The following is a 17,675-nucleotide window of genomic DNA, read 5'->3' on the forward strand; positions in this document are numbered from 1 at the left end:
CAGTGATCAATATTGTATTTGTTATGCAAATATATAATTTCAATGGGTCAGTAGTTAACCTTTTGTTGACCATTGAAGGTCGCGCATTTATACATGAATCGTAGATCATCTTGATGATCTATGCATGAATGAACATGAAAAGAGCTCTAGGGCAGTATGTTATCGTGAACATAGGGACACGACGGGTAATCCCACTCTTGATATTGGTATGGTTTATTCTATCTTACGTTGTTTTAATGTGCAGTAATAGGCTTAAATGGAAAGATGTTCGGGATTACCCACTCTCCCCTATAGTGTCCGCTTCATTTACTTACGTCATTCAGCCCGCTGCCTTGAAAATAAATTTCGCTTCGAACGGGGGAAGGACCCGTACGAGGCCAAACTTTACCAACACAATTTCTTCCTTTTTTCAGGAAAAATACGCATAAAAATTGCAACGAGTATCAACTTGTAATGTAATAATTATTCTCTTCGAATGGAGTTAAATTTGTTTTTGCAATAGATATGCCCTTAAAACACTTATTCAAAACGCTTTAAGGGGTCGGTCTGTATTGTCTCAAATATCTCCGAAATGGGAGAAAACTGCCATGTTTGCTGTGAAATTTTGCCTAGCAATATCTATCTCAGGTGCAAAATTTATGGTGCACATGAAAGAATGAAGTCTTTAGATTAATATTTTAGCAATCTTAATATTATTAGTTGATAGGAAATTCTTCAAATATGCCTGTACATATAACGACGCATAACAGCCCACGCAGTTTTTTATAGGTGAACTTTTTTCGAGCAGTCCGTGTTGGACGATGACCCTAGCTTTTGGCTGAGGTATTTACAGGACCTTGAAATAAGAATTATGATAGATATTTGCGACTTCGGAATGCAACGAAGGCATGTTTGAAGCTCGTCAATACACAAAATACTACCTGATTTTACACTCTCGTCGACCACTCTCTGGCGCATGTTATTTTGTTACTCTAAATTCAACAAAATTCCAATTTTTCAGGCAAAAAGACTTCTAGAGATACCATCCTACATGTCCATGTTCGATTTATGGTAATACAATTAACCAATTTTAAATATCAATTTGTTTAGATTCACGGAAGCCATATTTTGTACATTTTCGACAGTAACGAGTTAACGCCAATTTTGGTACAAATTTGTCAGTTTTGCCAAAGTTATTTATCCGGTTAACTAACGAATACCAAGGTTCATAGGCGAGCTAATAGCGCTATGTTATTTAACTACTTTTACTTACGATTATTTTCATGATTCCGTTTGAGAACAAATTAATATAATTCCTTATGGGTCTCCAACTTCCCCTGTCTTCAAGCTTCTTCACGACTATAATTGAAGACCGAATTGAAAAGACTAGTTTGCGTATGACGTCCTGTCAACCAGACCAAAAATGCCGTACTGCGCAGGTCAGTAACCAATCACGTCTCGCCTTTGCCCTGACGTCAGACGCAAACTAGTCTTTTTAATTCGGTCTTCAATTATAGCCATGTTTTATGGAGTGTTGCCAGGCAAGTCAAAAGCAAATTGGGACAAATCGGCACTAAATATGGCCCGTAACTACATCAATACATCACCCAAATGTCCATGTTATTTAGGGTACAATGTTAATGTAAATAAATTGTAATATACAATTTTAAAACAGTGTTTAAAATGTTCTAAGGTGCGTATGCGCGATTCTTTCTCCCGTTTGAGTTTTAATGTATATACCTATAATGTATTGACAATCAATTCATAAGAAGCCCAAAGTTAATACCAACACTGCAGCGCTGGAAACACGGTCAATTCTGTGAAAGGATTTGTCATGAAATCGTTCCGCTTGATTTATCAGGTCTATTAATGTGACAAAGGAACAGGTCTCTAGTTTGATTCCACAACCATTCAAACCGATCTCATGTTTTATTGTATCATCGTGTATTAAAACAGGAAGGCTATGTCATAAATGGACCGGAACAATATAACAATTACACTGTCACCTGTGTTGAAGGACGGTTCTAAGATACAGGGTGTTCCAGAATGATCTATACCGTGTTTGAAAACATTAATCAACATTGTATTTAATTTGAGTACGGTACGTGAAATACAATGGCATAAATGTCACCTACTTATTGTGTTACTTTCATTGCAAAACCTTCATTCGTTTTGGCGTGATATTGCATATTCTTAAAACTGGATGTTTTGCATGTGTAAAAATTGTATGTGTGTAACTTACAGCGCAAAGGCTTCATAAGCACAAGACATTGCTGCTTTATCACTATCGCGTAGGCCTACTTTGCAATTATGTGTAGAAATCATACAGTTGTCATAGGAGATACACCAAATTTGGCACAGATGTAGAGCTTGAAACACTGAATAATTCTTGATATTGGATTAAGTGACCTTTTTCATGTGTTTTCAATATTACGAGGGCTCAGAGCAAGAACAAGCTATGTCCACAATTACATGTTACTCATTTCGGCAACAAATGGATGGTTAATTCTGCATTCCATAATAAATGCAAGTGACACCCTGTAGCTTAAGATGACAGCGAGACAGGTTTCTAGATCGATTCCACGACCAGTCATACCTATTACCTGTTTTATTGTTGCCTTAGGCTGCGATCACATAGAAGTATACTATTCGGGTATACGGTGCACGTTTTACAGGTGCACGCGTATAGCTTGAATCGAGCAAGGTAATTTCATAGTACCGGGTCACACTAGAGGGCATTAATTCGCTATACGAAATACGCTCATTCGATCAGGCTGAGTTTACTATAGTATACTCTTATGTGAACTCAGCCTGATCGAATGAGCGTATCGTATAGCGAATAGCGAATACCGTATACCGTATACTTCTATGTGATCGCAGCCTTATGGAGGCCAGACTTTTATTTGAATGATAATGGCTCTGTCACGCCGTATTGAATACCCTCTGTACGGAATGTTACATCACAATTCAGTATAATTATTCAAGGTTGGTACGCGTGTCTGTCATCGACTTGACAACAGGCACACCCGGTACAAACATTTTGTAAATCGTGGAAAGTCGTATTTATGCAAAATGATCAAAAAATGATACTTTTAGGTGTTATTCTGTTAGTTTCTGTTTGGCAAATCATAAATGCGTACGTGTTTTGGTCAAAATGGCAATAATCTTATTTTTACGCCTACCCACCTGATATAGCTTTACACAACCCTTAATAAGACAAATGACGGGTTATATAAAATGATATTATAAAATGCATGCTTTGCGTCACGTTTTCAACAATGTTTTCTAAAATGTTATTAAAACATGTTTAGGCCTATACCCTTTATATAATCCGACATTTAACCGTTTTCTGTAAAACGTTGTGTGTTCAATGCGAAAGCTCAATTCTGCTAAAATTTTTCCACTATAAAAATATTCACTACAAAATAAGCACCAAGCTCTAGACATGTGTATCTTTAAATACCGTATATTATGGTTCCATGCACGAATTTTGGGCCCACTCTCACTGACATGTTGAAGAAGTTTAAACATGATCTGTTGGTTTTTCTCACGTCCGATGCAAGCTAATGACTTAACTCGTAGACGGGTGAAAGCTTTAAAATTTATACGCATCATGTTGACGCATATACGCAGCTAATATCATGAATATAATAGCTACAAATTTAAAGTAAGATGGAAATATTGGAGGGGCTCCTCAAAATTTATACTCGTGACCACACACAGTTCTATTCTATAATATTCTGTTTTTTCGCACGAGTAGGGATACTTTATATGTATTGCATGCCTAAAATGGGATAAGAGGGTGTCAAGCATCTTTATATGTACAAATTTGACCTATCCAAAATATGCTTTAAATTTAGAAGTTGTTAGGTATCATGAAGAAATTATATCAGGTTCAGATGGGGACAAAGCCCAAAAAGATAAGATCCCAGCAAACACAAAACGTTTTCGACATCATTCGAAAAAGGTTAGAAATGGTTGCCAGAAAACGTTTACATGTCGGGTTATATAAAGAACATGATAAGATAAAAATGTTTTCATAACATTCAAAAACATTTGTTGATAACCTACTGCAAATATTCTAACATCATGTTATTTAAGTGTTGACAAAATATTTGGTAAAAAATATTTTACAATATCATTTTGAAAACATTTATAAAATATTCTTGAAGTGTGTTTTCATACGTCGTACAAAATGTTTTAAAACGTTGAATGCTGAATCACAATGCAAAAGTCGTATTCAAAATTTTACCAAAACAGAACAAAAATTTTAAAATTAAAAGTTAATTAAGTTCTGCGTTATACATGATAATATTTGAGATCAGCATGATATATGCATTCAAATGAGTACAAATTATGCATAATTTCCACAAACTTTATATAACCCGACATTTAAGGGAAGGGGTATGAACGTTTGGACAGTATTTATTTTGGGACATCAGAGCACATCAGACATATCGAATTGCATTCTGAATACGAAGAATGTCCTTCTGATAGGCCTATCAAATAATTTTGATTTTTTGAAATTCGCAATTTAATGCACATTTTATGGCAAATCATTAACAATTGATATTTTTGATATTTAACAGTACTCGAAGTAAACTTTATAAATCTGATGATTTATACTTAAAGTGTATGTAGGTGGGATGAAAAGCCGACGATCAATTGAAAATTTTGACCTTTCGTATTGAATATATTGATTTTTTTCCAAAAACACCAAAAGAAATTAGGTCTTTTTGGGAAAAAAATCCATATCTTCAATATGAAAGGTCAAAATTTTCAATTGACCGTCGGCTTTTCCTCCCAGCTACATACACTTTAAGAATATATCATTAGATTTATATAATTACTTCAAGGACTGTTATATATCAAAAATTTGAAAAATATCAAATTTTTATAATTTGTCATAAAATTTGTATTATATTGTGATTTTCAAAAAATATATTAACCTTTAATGTTACGCAATATTGGCACATGACACGGGCACATGTCTGAGGGTAAAGATACTGCATGATAGAAAGGCGTGCAAAGGGTATATCCCTGAAGTTAATGGTCATTGACATGTAACCAATTCTTTGTATACCAGCCGTATACCAGCTACAGTCAACCTATACAAAGAAGTATATTATTAGGCGTTGACGCAATCATGAATGCGTGAAGTATAAAACCATAGTCGCCACTCGTGCACTTGTTTGAGTCCACAGGTATTCGAACAAACAGCCTTCAACCCCGAATTCAGAGGTCGAGTTTGGGTTGTTACATGCAAATACAAACTAATTATATCATGAAAAAACCCACCAAGAGGACTACGATACTTATTCAGAACCAATCTACATTCTGTTATTTACAAAAGCCGACGATCAACGTAAAATTATAAAAGGAGCAAGACCAGATATCAACGTTAAATCACGGTAAGCTTAAAATCGCACCGAAAACGCCAAAATGCAGTCACAAAATTTATAATATTACTAAATCACCACAACGAATTGTAACGTAGGTATGCAGACAAGAGTTGTATTAGCAATAACAAAGTATGCGCAAAAAGATTTGTCTTTGGCATGTCGCTTTTTTTAAATATCGCCAAAAATATGAAATTTTGGAAAAACGCCCCAAAATTTAAAACAAACACGAACCTTCCAAAATAAATATATATTAGCACTCGGCGGCCCAGTCACTACCTGTCGCTGTGATTCGGGGTAACTCCTTGCTTCCCTTCTCCAGATACCTGTACTTCAAGGTCGCTCATACCCCATGCCTTAAGCAGACACTTCATGGTTTTTGACTTTTTAAGAATTGTGTTTATTTTACTGTCGATATTTTAAAAAGCAAATTGGATGATGAAATTGACTATTTTTTAATGTGCTTATAAGAAAAAAGGGCAAAATTGTACAAATATGTAAAATCGTTCATTGGTTTTGCCTACAATCCTTTTTTTTTTTTTTTTTTTTTGCTCTTCACTTTTCAAACCATCCAAAAAAAAATTGGGTCTACAAATCTGAACATTCGTCGGTAAAAAATATTTCCGTCGGTACATTTACAAGTTGTGCCCCTCCGGTTTCGAAATCCAGGCTACGCCACTGTAAAGTATAGAGGGAGTGAGAGAGGGTAGGAGAGATAGAATAGAGAGGGGACAGGTAGATAGACAGATGGGGAGGAAGATAGAGGGGGAGGGAGACACTGAGCATCAAACGCGAGCATTGACGATAGCGTATAACGTTGTCTTTGCATAGGATTTGGGGAATGGTCAATAACTTGCATTATACTCGTAGGCATGATAGAGAAGGACTATCTATCAGGCCCTATTGGCCATTCGGCTCTTTCCTTTATAACCATATCTTTCATCTTCGTTTGCAAACAAATCTTAATATCATTTGATGGTTTAAAGCTCCATACATGTTTTGATATAATGGAAATAAATTGAATTGAAATTGAATACCGTTTTGTATAGATTGATCTTAGTCTGTGAAAGAAAAATAAAAAAATGCTGAAAATCATAACAGAAAATGAAAAAGACTTATACGATTGAGTCGCTATGTCAACAGCTTGCGCAGTGTTAAAAGATGTTAACTTGAGGCGAGTGGATTTCCCTGTGAAGATGATATTACACGTGTTGTCAATCATATTGTCAAACATCTCTAGTTACCCTTTCCATGCTGAATCACACGTGTTCAAAATTTTACCCAAACAAAACCAAAATATTAAAATATTTCAAAATTTTGCATTTATATGATAATATTTGAGATCAGCATGATAAATACATTCAAATGAGTACAAACATGCCTAGTATTGGTTCAGTGGTTAAGAAAATACCTGAAACCAGTTCTGATAGTTTTTGATCAAGTTGTTGATTATGTGTCTAATCTTTGCATAGGAGCGACAGTTTCATGCAGGTAGTTTGGTTTGCTTCCTTAGGGACGTGTAAAAGAAATATGCGTACTCGGACATTTATCCCTTATTAACCCAGTGCCTGCTAATGTCTGATGCAATCGGTGATTAGTTTGCACATTTGAAAAATAAAACATTAATGTTGATTTTTAATGCTGAAATTTGAAAGTATACTTGAAAACAAATCATTCAAATGACTCTGCATAAGTCTTATTGTAGCCAAGTGGCTCTTAAGCTGCATTATGTGATCTTGTGAAGAAAACGTCGAATATAGAAGTTTTAGCATAACGAGACCTTTTATACTTACTCGCCAAGTATTTTATTCCCATGATATATTAGTTGATGACGGTGTTATGCCGTATCACGCGTCAAGATCTGAGTAGTTTGACAAACGTTTATACAGCCAAGTCTCTATGTTGTCTTTACGTGATCTGAAAGAGATCGTCTGGAGACTATCTTCAAGTGAGCTCTTTTAAAATATTACAATTCTATATTTTGGTAACGTTTTTGTCATGCCAGAGTACGGGAAAATAAGACCACTTCAACAGCTTTCTGTCGATAATGCACTTCTTTTGTGCAAATAAACTGCTTAATGTCTGATATGCAGAAACACGTTTTGTTTAAAGCAACATTTGTTTTTGAAATTTTAGACCTGATTTTGTTTCAGCTTTTCCTAACAAGGTCATGACCCATTATCACATACTAAGATCCTTATCAATACCTATTTGCCAAAGGGTATATACCAGTTTCCATTTATTTCGGAAGTATAAACATGGTGAATAGATAGTTCATCATTTAGACCAATACCCACCTTAACAGGAATCGTCAGCCATATATATAAACTACTTCAACAATACCAACATCAACAGTTAAGATAGCTACTTCATCAACACCAATATCAACCGTAGATATATATAGATACTTCATCAATACCAATATCAGCAGTAGATAGCGACTTCATCAACATCAACTTCAGCAGTAGATATCTGCTTTACCAACAGGTGTTTTTGTGACTAAGGTTCTGGACTATAATAATGCAAGAATATTTGGACAAACTCATTTTATATTTCTCAAAATTAACAGGAAATAGTAAAATTACAAGGAATATGCGGAAATTTGTGACCAGACTTGTTTTCATAATTTCCCCCTTTTCAAAGAAAATGTTAGATATCAACTTCTGTGATGCCGTATATATCGGTAGAAGATGACTACTTCATCAATATGAATATAAGCAGTAGATAGATATTGCCATTATCAGCAATAGCTTTATACTAATATCATCAGAAGATAGCTACTTCACCAATACCAATATCATCAGAAGATAGCTACTTCATCAATACCAATAATAATCAGAAGATAGATACTTCATCAACGCCAATATCAGCAGAAGATAGCTACTTCATCCATAACAATATCAACAAATATTCTTCTACCTTGCGACCATGAATGTTGAGAATTTTTAGAATGAGTGAACGCCGTGAAAACCTTAATTATATTATAATAATTAGTTGTTAAAATGCGATTAAAATAAAATAAGCGTTCAAGGAAACGAACTCTTTTTTGTGCTAAAGCAACAAATATCAAATCGTAGTCAAGGCAAATAAAATTAACATAATTAAGTTTAATATTATACTTACTGTGTAATCAAAATTAACTTAGTCCTAAAGGTATAACATTTAAAACAAAAAAGGTTAAAGCAAGTTCTGAAATTAAGCTGAATTAATTTTATACGCTAGTCGCAAGCGACGTGCAGTTCCTTCTCAGCAGGTTGTTTTTCAATCCAGAACCAAATAAACGATTTCCTATATATTTGGTCAAATTTAGTCGTCGCTGTTGATTGTAGTATGAAATGAACTCTACAACCATGCATTGCTTTTAAGCAGCAGGGTTTGTTGAATGTGACAGCCTTTACCTAAACTATTGACAAAATGCCACTATGTTTCCCCTGGCCATAACAAAGAATAAACCAATTCCCTTAAATGCGCAAAAGAACTGATCACCCTTAACATCTTAGTCAGGTACGATTACTTTCCTCGTAATGACAATGACAAGCTGATTGCACACGTCGACAATAACATGTTAGAGGGCTTTAAAACCGTTGACAGTAAGAGCAATTGGGGTTGGTACATATTAATGCCATGACAGTTCGTATATATCTAAAGTGCTCTTTTTACTTGTTTGTTGCTTTGGACGAGAATGAGGGAGAACATAATCGGGTCCAGTAATAGTATGAGGGTCCACTGTAAGGTGGTTATAATGTTTTTTGTTGTTGCAAGAACTAAATATTGTGTTGGTATTCTCTTCTGCTGATATTGATAAGTAGCTATCTACTACTGATATCGGTATTGATGAAGTAGCTATCTATTGCTGATATTGGTATGAAGTAGCTATCTACTGCTGATATTGGCATTGATGAAGTATCTATCTACTGCTGATATTGGTATTGACGAAGTGGCTATCTACTGCTGATATTGGTATTGATGAAGTAGTTATCTACTACTGATATTGGTATTGATAATCTACTTCTGATATTGGTATTGATAAAGTAGCTATATCCACTACTAATATTGGTATTGACGAAGTGGCTATCTACTGCTGACATTGGTATTGATGAAGTAGTTATATTTTACTGATAATGGTATTGATGAAGCAGCTGGCCCATTCTCAGATAAAGCGTCCAAGTTTGGGCTCAGGAATTGCAAAATGCCAACCACGAAGAATTCGTGAAAATCATTCAGAATCGTAAACTTTAACTAGAAGGCTATATATTTGTACACAAATACGGCTATACCCGCATGTTATCGGTGTACCCAAACTTACAGTCCTTTTTTGCTGAGGACTTAAAATAAAGAAATTTTATGTGTAAAAAGTGACAGTCCAAGTCACAAGCTTTAATTGAATGCAGGTTGCACTGTCGTAGCACTTAAAATAAAGAATTTGTAAAAAGTCCCCTCCCAGGGGAGTCGTCTCTCTTACTCTCCATAGGTTGCTGTTGTCAGTCTCTCTTACTCAGGTAGTGTGTAAATTAAATGGAACAGCCATTTCAGAGGGAGTATGTAAATTAAACGGAACAGCCTTTTTGGGAGCCATTTCAGAGGGAGTATGTAAATTAAATGGAACAGCCAATGGGTATGTAATTTAACTGGAACAGCCTTAACGATTCACGCTGGTATTTCCAATTGTGATATAATACGATCTGTCTGTTTAGTCCTACGTGTGTGGGGTGGATGGGTGCGTGCGTGGGTGTTAGTAACAATATAATTCTCAGGTGCTATCTGTGTACAAATTGCTGAGGACTTAAAATATAGAAACTGTAAAAAGTCGCCCAATTGGGTGGAAAATGTGTAAAAATTGAAAGTCCAAGTCACAAGCTTTAATTTAATGCAGGTTGCACTCTCGTAGCACTTAAAGTAACGAACTTGTAAAAAGTCCCCTGCCAAGTCTCTCCATAGATTGCTGTTGTCAGTCTCTCTTATTCACAGTGAGGCTATGCAATATGATTAGGGGAAAACTATTCCAGAGGGAGTATGTAAATTAAATGGAACAGCCATTTAAGAGGGAGTATGTAAATTAAACGGAACAGCCTATTTTGGGATCATTTCAGAGGGAGTATGTAAATTAAATAGAACAGCCAATGGGTATGTAATTTAACTGGAACAGCCTTAACGCTTCACACTGGTATTTCCAATTATTATATTAATAATTATAATACGGATATGTCTGTTTAGTCCTAGGTGTGTAGGGTGGGGGGGGGGGGGTATGTGGGTGTTAATAACAATATAAATCTCAGGTGCTACTGTGTACAAATTCTGAGCCCGGAAGCTGCTTTATTTGATGAGATACGGCCGGCCCTTTGTTTTAACATTTAGGGCCATGGGGCCCATAATATTTGACTTATGAGGCCCATGGACATATGTTGAAGTTTAATTCTCTAGTGCTATCAGTAGACTCAAGCTGGACACTGTAGCTGCTTTATTTACTGAGTAACGGCCGGCCCTATGTTTTAGCGTTTGGGGCCCTGGGGCCCATATAATGTAATATATGGGGCTCACATAACAATGTGATTTTCAGGTGCAATCTGTGTACTAACTCTGAGCCCTAAAGCTGCTTTATTTACAGAGTAACGACCGGCCCTATGTTTTAGCGTTTGGGGCCCAGGGGCCCATATTATGTGACATATGGGGTACATATGTACATATGACAATATAATTCTGAAAACCTGTGTACCGAATCTGAGCCCTGTAGCTACTTAATTTGCTGAGAAACGGCCGGCCCTTTGTTTTAACATTTGGGCCCCTGGGGCCTCTAGCCTTGTACATCTGGGGCCAAAATGGGCAAAAGGCATATCTACAATTTAGGGCTTATACATGTGCAACATATGAGCCCTAGTGCCCTTGTAGCTTTAGTGCTAGGCTTGTCAATCTGTTGCCCCATATTTTTAACATTTGGGGCCCTGGGGCCCATAATATATAACATATGGGGCTCATGTATACTTGTATTTATAGAGTACCCCTAGGGCTATCAGTGTACCAACTCAGGGCCCTGAGGCTGCTTCATCTGATGAGAAACGGCATGGTTTGTGTTTTTACATTTGGGCCCCTGGGGCCCGTGACCTTTGACCTCTGGGGCCGAGATGTGCAAAAGGCACATCTGCGGGGTAGGGCCCATAAGTGTACCACATATGGGCCCTGGGGCCCTAGTAGTTTTAGCGCTAGCCTTGTCAGAATGATGTGTTTGATGGAGGAGGAGAAGAAGAAGATGAAACCCAAGGATAAGAAGATACCCTGCATGCTCTGCATGCGGGTATAATAGTTTCAGAACAGAAAACAATGCATGGGTGATTTTTCAACAATACTTCATTTTTGAGCAATATTACTTGCACGCATTGGGGGTAACGTATCAGTGGTAACGTATCTGTGAAGCCCTTTCCCACTTTTGTCTTAATCGTGCAAGTGTAAAAACTTACCGACTTAATACCCATACTTGATCAGTCATCACCCAATGTACTAAAGTCTGGTATGGTATTTGGCTTCATTTATCACAGCGTTTTTTCCGAGGGGAGTAGAATTTAGGTAACGTATCTGTGAACGCATGAACGTAACGTCAGGATTTTTTGCCATTAATAGACCTGATTTTTTTTTTTTTTTGAAACCATTGTGTTATGTACCACATATATAATATAACTATAGAGCCTGCTTGATCCATAACATATGGGAACATTCATATAGCCAGTTATTTTGACAGATTGTTATTCATTAGAAATATGGTAACGTATCTGTGAACAATTTTGGCGACATAGTCTCAAAGACCTGTTGGAAAAATTTAATAACTTGCGTTGTGATGTTTTATACTTTATAATTAGGGCATGATACCACTAATGAAAAGTACCTATATTCCATTATTATGCGCGCATGTTTAACGAACAGGGACACATTATACGGAACGTACCTTGGCTGGCGACATGGAGGAAAACAATGGACATGCATAATCAGCTTTATTGTTTTATACTTTCTAGGCATGTTACAACCTCCAGCCCCACACATTTTAGAAAGCAACTCCTAAGTATTAGTTATATTAATAAAAGTCATTTCTTTCTGACGAAACAAGTCTGAATACGACTTGACACTATGGGCGACACAGATTTGGCTTTTTGGACACTTTATCGGAGAATGTGCCAGCTATCTTCTACAGCTATATACTACTGATATTAGTATTGATGAAGCAGCTATCTACTACTTATATTTGTATTAATGATGACTGATGATAATTTTATTTCACAGATCAATCTATACAAAACGATATTCAATTTCAATTCAATTTATTTCCATTAGCCCCGGATATCGACGACAAAGAAGAAAGACACAAGACAACCAAACTTTTGTGCGGAATGACCACGGAATAATTTTATGGCTCAATAATACTGAATAAAAAACACATAAAACACAAAGCCGTATATACACAGGCAATCTGTGCAATGTTAAACACAAGAGCACCTTTAAATTCTGAATTACCAACTGTCACCGTCATACACAGGCGAACGAATAAAAACCTATACTTTCAACATGTACTTACACAATGTTTATGCTGTCGCCATAATACACGGACGACTAAATATAACAATTTGTAGCAAATCACAATAGTCCCTAAAAGCTTAAAAGTTTTTTCCCAACACATATTTGTTCCCGAAGGGGGCGCGTCCCCAAAAAAAAAAAAAAAAAAAAAAAAAAACCGCTCAGGCTCCAAAAAGTAGGCCCTCAACGCCCCACCCTTTTTTTCCGAAACGAAACAAGGGCGGGTAGGGTGGGTTTTCATTTGAAAGAATGGCCATCAAAAACTATTCCAGAGTCAAATTGTGATGACAACGGCCAATGCACACGCCCTCAACGTCGATCGATACCGGGGCTAACACCAATTAACTCAAACAGGTTTCGCTAATTGTACTTAGCCCCGGATATCGACGACAAAGAAGAAAGACACAAGACAACCAAACTTTTGTGCGGAATGACCACGGAATAATTTTATGGCTCAATAATACTGAATAAAAAACACATAAAACACAAAGCCGTATATACACAGGCAATCTGTGCAATGTTAAACACAAGAGCACCTTTAAATTCTGAATTACCAACTGTCACCGTCATACACAGGCGAACGAATAAAACATATACTTTCAACATGTACTTACACAATGTTTATGCTGTCGCCATAATACACGGACGACTAAATATAACAATTTGTAGCAAATCACAATAGTCCCTAAAAGCTTAAAAGTTTTTCCCAACCCTATTTGTTCCCGAAGGCCAACCGGGGATTCGAGGTGCGCGAATCCGGATTCGTGCAACTAGAATTCCCGGCCACCAACCCCGCAAGGGCCGAAACCATGAGTCCTAACAAAAGAAGACCTTTGAACTAGCAAAAATAACTCGATCGCTCTCCCTATGGTGAGTTTAAACTGCGTATAGACCAATATTGTTCAAATGGTGGCATTCCCATACGTAAAGACAAATGACAAGCCCCTGTTGCATTGACTCACTCTTGGCTCATGCAATGGTTCCTGATATCATGAGTGGGGTACATCCTGATTTCGTGCATGTTTGATAGATGTGTCAAAAACGGCATAGGATGCGCCTCAGCCTTCTTTGGGAGAAGCTGCCTGACCAACCCTAACCCCGGGCAGTTGCGGGCCGCTTTCAGTCCAAGTACTTCTCCCAGTACTACCACCCCTAGCTCACCAGGCAAGGACGACGCCTGTCCTGTGATTTCTGGTGGATTTGAGTTATAGCATTTAGTGGTTTGTTATTAACTGCGCTGAACTTCCTTGTTTGCGTCTTTCTTTGCTGAACTTCTTTGTTTGCGTCTTTCTTTGCTGAACTTCCTTGTTTGCGTTTCGGCATGACATTATCTGTAGAAAAGAAAAAGAAATTAGCTATTGTCCTAATAAGCATGAATGTGGATTATGAAAAGTGGAAGGTCCGACTGACAGTCTCATCCCCAATTTATCAGACCAAATTTGAAATTAGTGAATCGAGTGCAAGATCGCACATCTCCCACCTACGCACCGGAGTTAGGTGTTCCTAACCGGTACCCCAAGAAGCGACATCCGGAAACCCAAACGAGAAAAATAGGGTTCCCATCCGATAACATTGTCAAACATGAACATGGATATCATAATAAAATAATATAAATAAGGATGTCCCCTGTCAAACATGAACATGGATATCATTATAAAATAGTATAAATAGGGATGTCCACTGTCAAACACGAACATGGATATCATTATAAATATAAATAGGGATGTCCACTGTCAAACATGAACATGGATATCATTATGAAATAATATAAATAGGGATGTGCACTGTCAAACACGAACATGGATATCATTGTAAATATAAATAGGGATGTCCACTGTTAAACATGAACATGGATATCGTTATAGAATAATATAAATAGGGATGTCCACTGTCAAACATGAACATGGATATCATTATAAATATAACTAGGGATGTCCACTGTCGCTTGGTATCCCCTGTGTTAAACATACAGGGTGGTTAAGAATTGTCAAATAATTTTTTACGATTTTTATGACATTATCAATCGAAACTTTTTAATAATAAGCCGGGTAACTCAGGCAAGAGATAGGGCATTTAGAAATGTTGGAGCATTACGTGCACACTTTTTACAGTAACGTTATGGGAAAACTGTCTTAATTTGCATTTAATTAAGCAATAAATTAGTTCATCGTTTGCTATAATTGATCTAGTATTAGGTAGATCTACAATCCATGATGATTATGTGCAATTTGTGGTCCATACGGGTTGTACTTTTTAAGATACGAAGGTTTGAAGTTTGCCATATTTTCCCAATTTTGTGAACAACCCTATGGGGGCATCACAAAGTAGTTGTCCGATTGACTTGAGGTTTTTTGTAATAAAAAAGAAAAAATGATCTACTCAGTGACACCAAACTTTCTACAATAGGTTTTATACTTTTAAAATAAAAGTGAGATGTGAGGAAAGCATTTTGATTTAACGGCTCCCCCATTAGTGACCTATTAGTGACATGCGACCATAAATGGAATATATTTCAGATTTATAAATTCACCGTTATTGTGAGTGTTTTGGTTAATAGTTTGATTATTTGTCTATTATTTATTTATTTATTTATTTATTTATTTTTTGTTTTGTTTTGTTGTTGTTGTTTGAATTATTGATTTTTTTTTTTTTACTTGGAGCTCTACTTGGAGCTGTTCAAAGTGTCGCCGTTGTTAAATAGTATGTTAGATCTCTGATGTGTTTTTTTTCCCCCTTTTTCTTTGATTTCATTTTCCCCCCGCTTTATTTATTTATTTATTTATTTTTAATTTTTTTTTTTTTTTTTTTTTAATTTATGTTGTAAATTCAGCTAATTTTAATTTTGGTTTGTCTTTATACATTGGATTTTTTTTATTTATTTGATATTGTTTCTTTTTTTGTTTATTTATTATTATTAATAATTTTTATTATTGGTAATAATGATAATAATTATGTGATAATAATAATATAGGAACGGATTGATTCGTAGATTAGATTGATTTTCTTTTCATAACATTAATTACTTTATTTTCATTATTTGCTATTTATTTTCTTGATTTTTCTTTATTTTATTTATTTATTTATTTATTTATTTATTTATTTATTTATTTTTTATTTATTTATTTTAATATCATTTTTTCTTTATATCTTTATTAACTGAGACGAGAAGACGTGAAACACAAAGTAGCAATCAGAAACTATTTATTTAATATAAATGTGTAATAATATTGCTCTCCTAACTACGGGGATGAGCTTTTTTTTTCCATGTGTACTAAAATTATTTACATATTTATATATTAATCAATTGATCAACTAATCAACCAATTAATCAACAAATCAATTATGGTATGGTAATTAATCAATTAATCATTCAATCAACCTATCATTCAATCAATCAACCAACGAATTAACCAATTAATGACAAATACTTATCTTTTTTGCCTTTGCAATTTTCCGATGATTCTGGTCTTTTTCTCCGTTTTAGTATGGTGAAACTGGCCCGCTTCAGCCGTACATCTAACGTACGCTGCATGTTGTACAGCCGCCATGGCCGTCGTGAGACCGCAATGTGTATCAGTACGGTACATGTAGCTGCACTCGGTTATCACTATAGCGTGCGTGCTTTCGTATGTCCACTATATGCAGTATGATCAAATGAGTACAGCACGATTGACAATTTACACCGTTATATAGTTCATTTCGACCACTGTCCAGTCTGTTATTGTACCTGTTTATTCCATGGATACTAAACTTTCTTCTGTTGAACAAAGTTCTTGCTGATACTCCCTAAGAAGTGGTTATTTATGCAAACTATATTTTTCATTTGAAAGAATGGCCATCAAAAACTATTCCAGAGTCAAATTGTGATGACAACGGCCAATGCACACGCCCTCAACGTCGATCGATACCGGGGCTAACACCAATTAACTCAAACAGGTTTCGCTAATTGTACTTATATCATCAATACAAATACTGATGATATTTGCATTGATGAAGTAGTTGTCTACTGATATCAGTATTGATGAAGTAGCTATCTACTACTGATATTGTTATTGATGAAGTAGCAATCTACTGCTGATATTGGTATTAACGAAGTGGCTATCTACTGCTGATATTGGTATTGATGAAGTAGTTATCTTTTACTGATAATGGCATTGATGAAGCAGCTATCTTCTACCGATATTGGTATTGATGAATTAGTCACCTACCGGTACTACTTATATTTTATATTAATGATGATTCATGATATTTTTCTTTCACAGACTAAGATCAATCTATACAAAACGATATTCAATTTCAATTCAATTTATTTCCTTTTTTATCATCAATACAAATTTGTATATTTGATATGGATGAATTAGCAATCTACTGCTGATATCAGTATTGATGAAGTAGCTATCTACTACTGATATTGGTATTGATGAAGTAGTAATCTACTGCTGATATCAGTATGATGAAGTATATAGCTATTTACTGCTGATATTGGTTTTGATGGAGTAGCTATCTACAACTGATGCAGTAGCTATCTACTGCTGATATCGATATCGATATTAGCTCTCTACTACTGATATTGGTATTGATGAAGCAACTATCTACTACTTATATTTGTATTGATGAAGTAACTATATTCTGCTGATATTGGTACTGATGAAGTAGCTATCTTCTGCTGATATTGGTATTGATGAAGTAGCTATCTGCTGCTGATATTAGTATTGATGAAGTAGCTATTTTCTGGTGATA

The sequence above is a fragment of the Amphiura filiformis genome, unplaced genomic scaffold, assembly GCF_039555335.1.
Source record: "Amphiura filiformis unplaced genomic scaffold, Afil_fr2py scaffold_94, whole genome shotgun sequence".
Classification (NCBI taxonomy): domain Eukaryota; kingdom Metazoa; phylum Echinodermata; class Ophiuroidea; order Amphilepidida; family Amphiuridae; genus Amphiura; species Amphiura filiformis.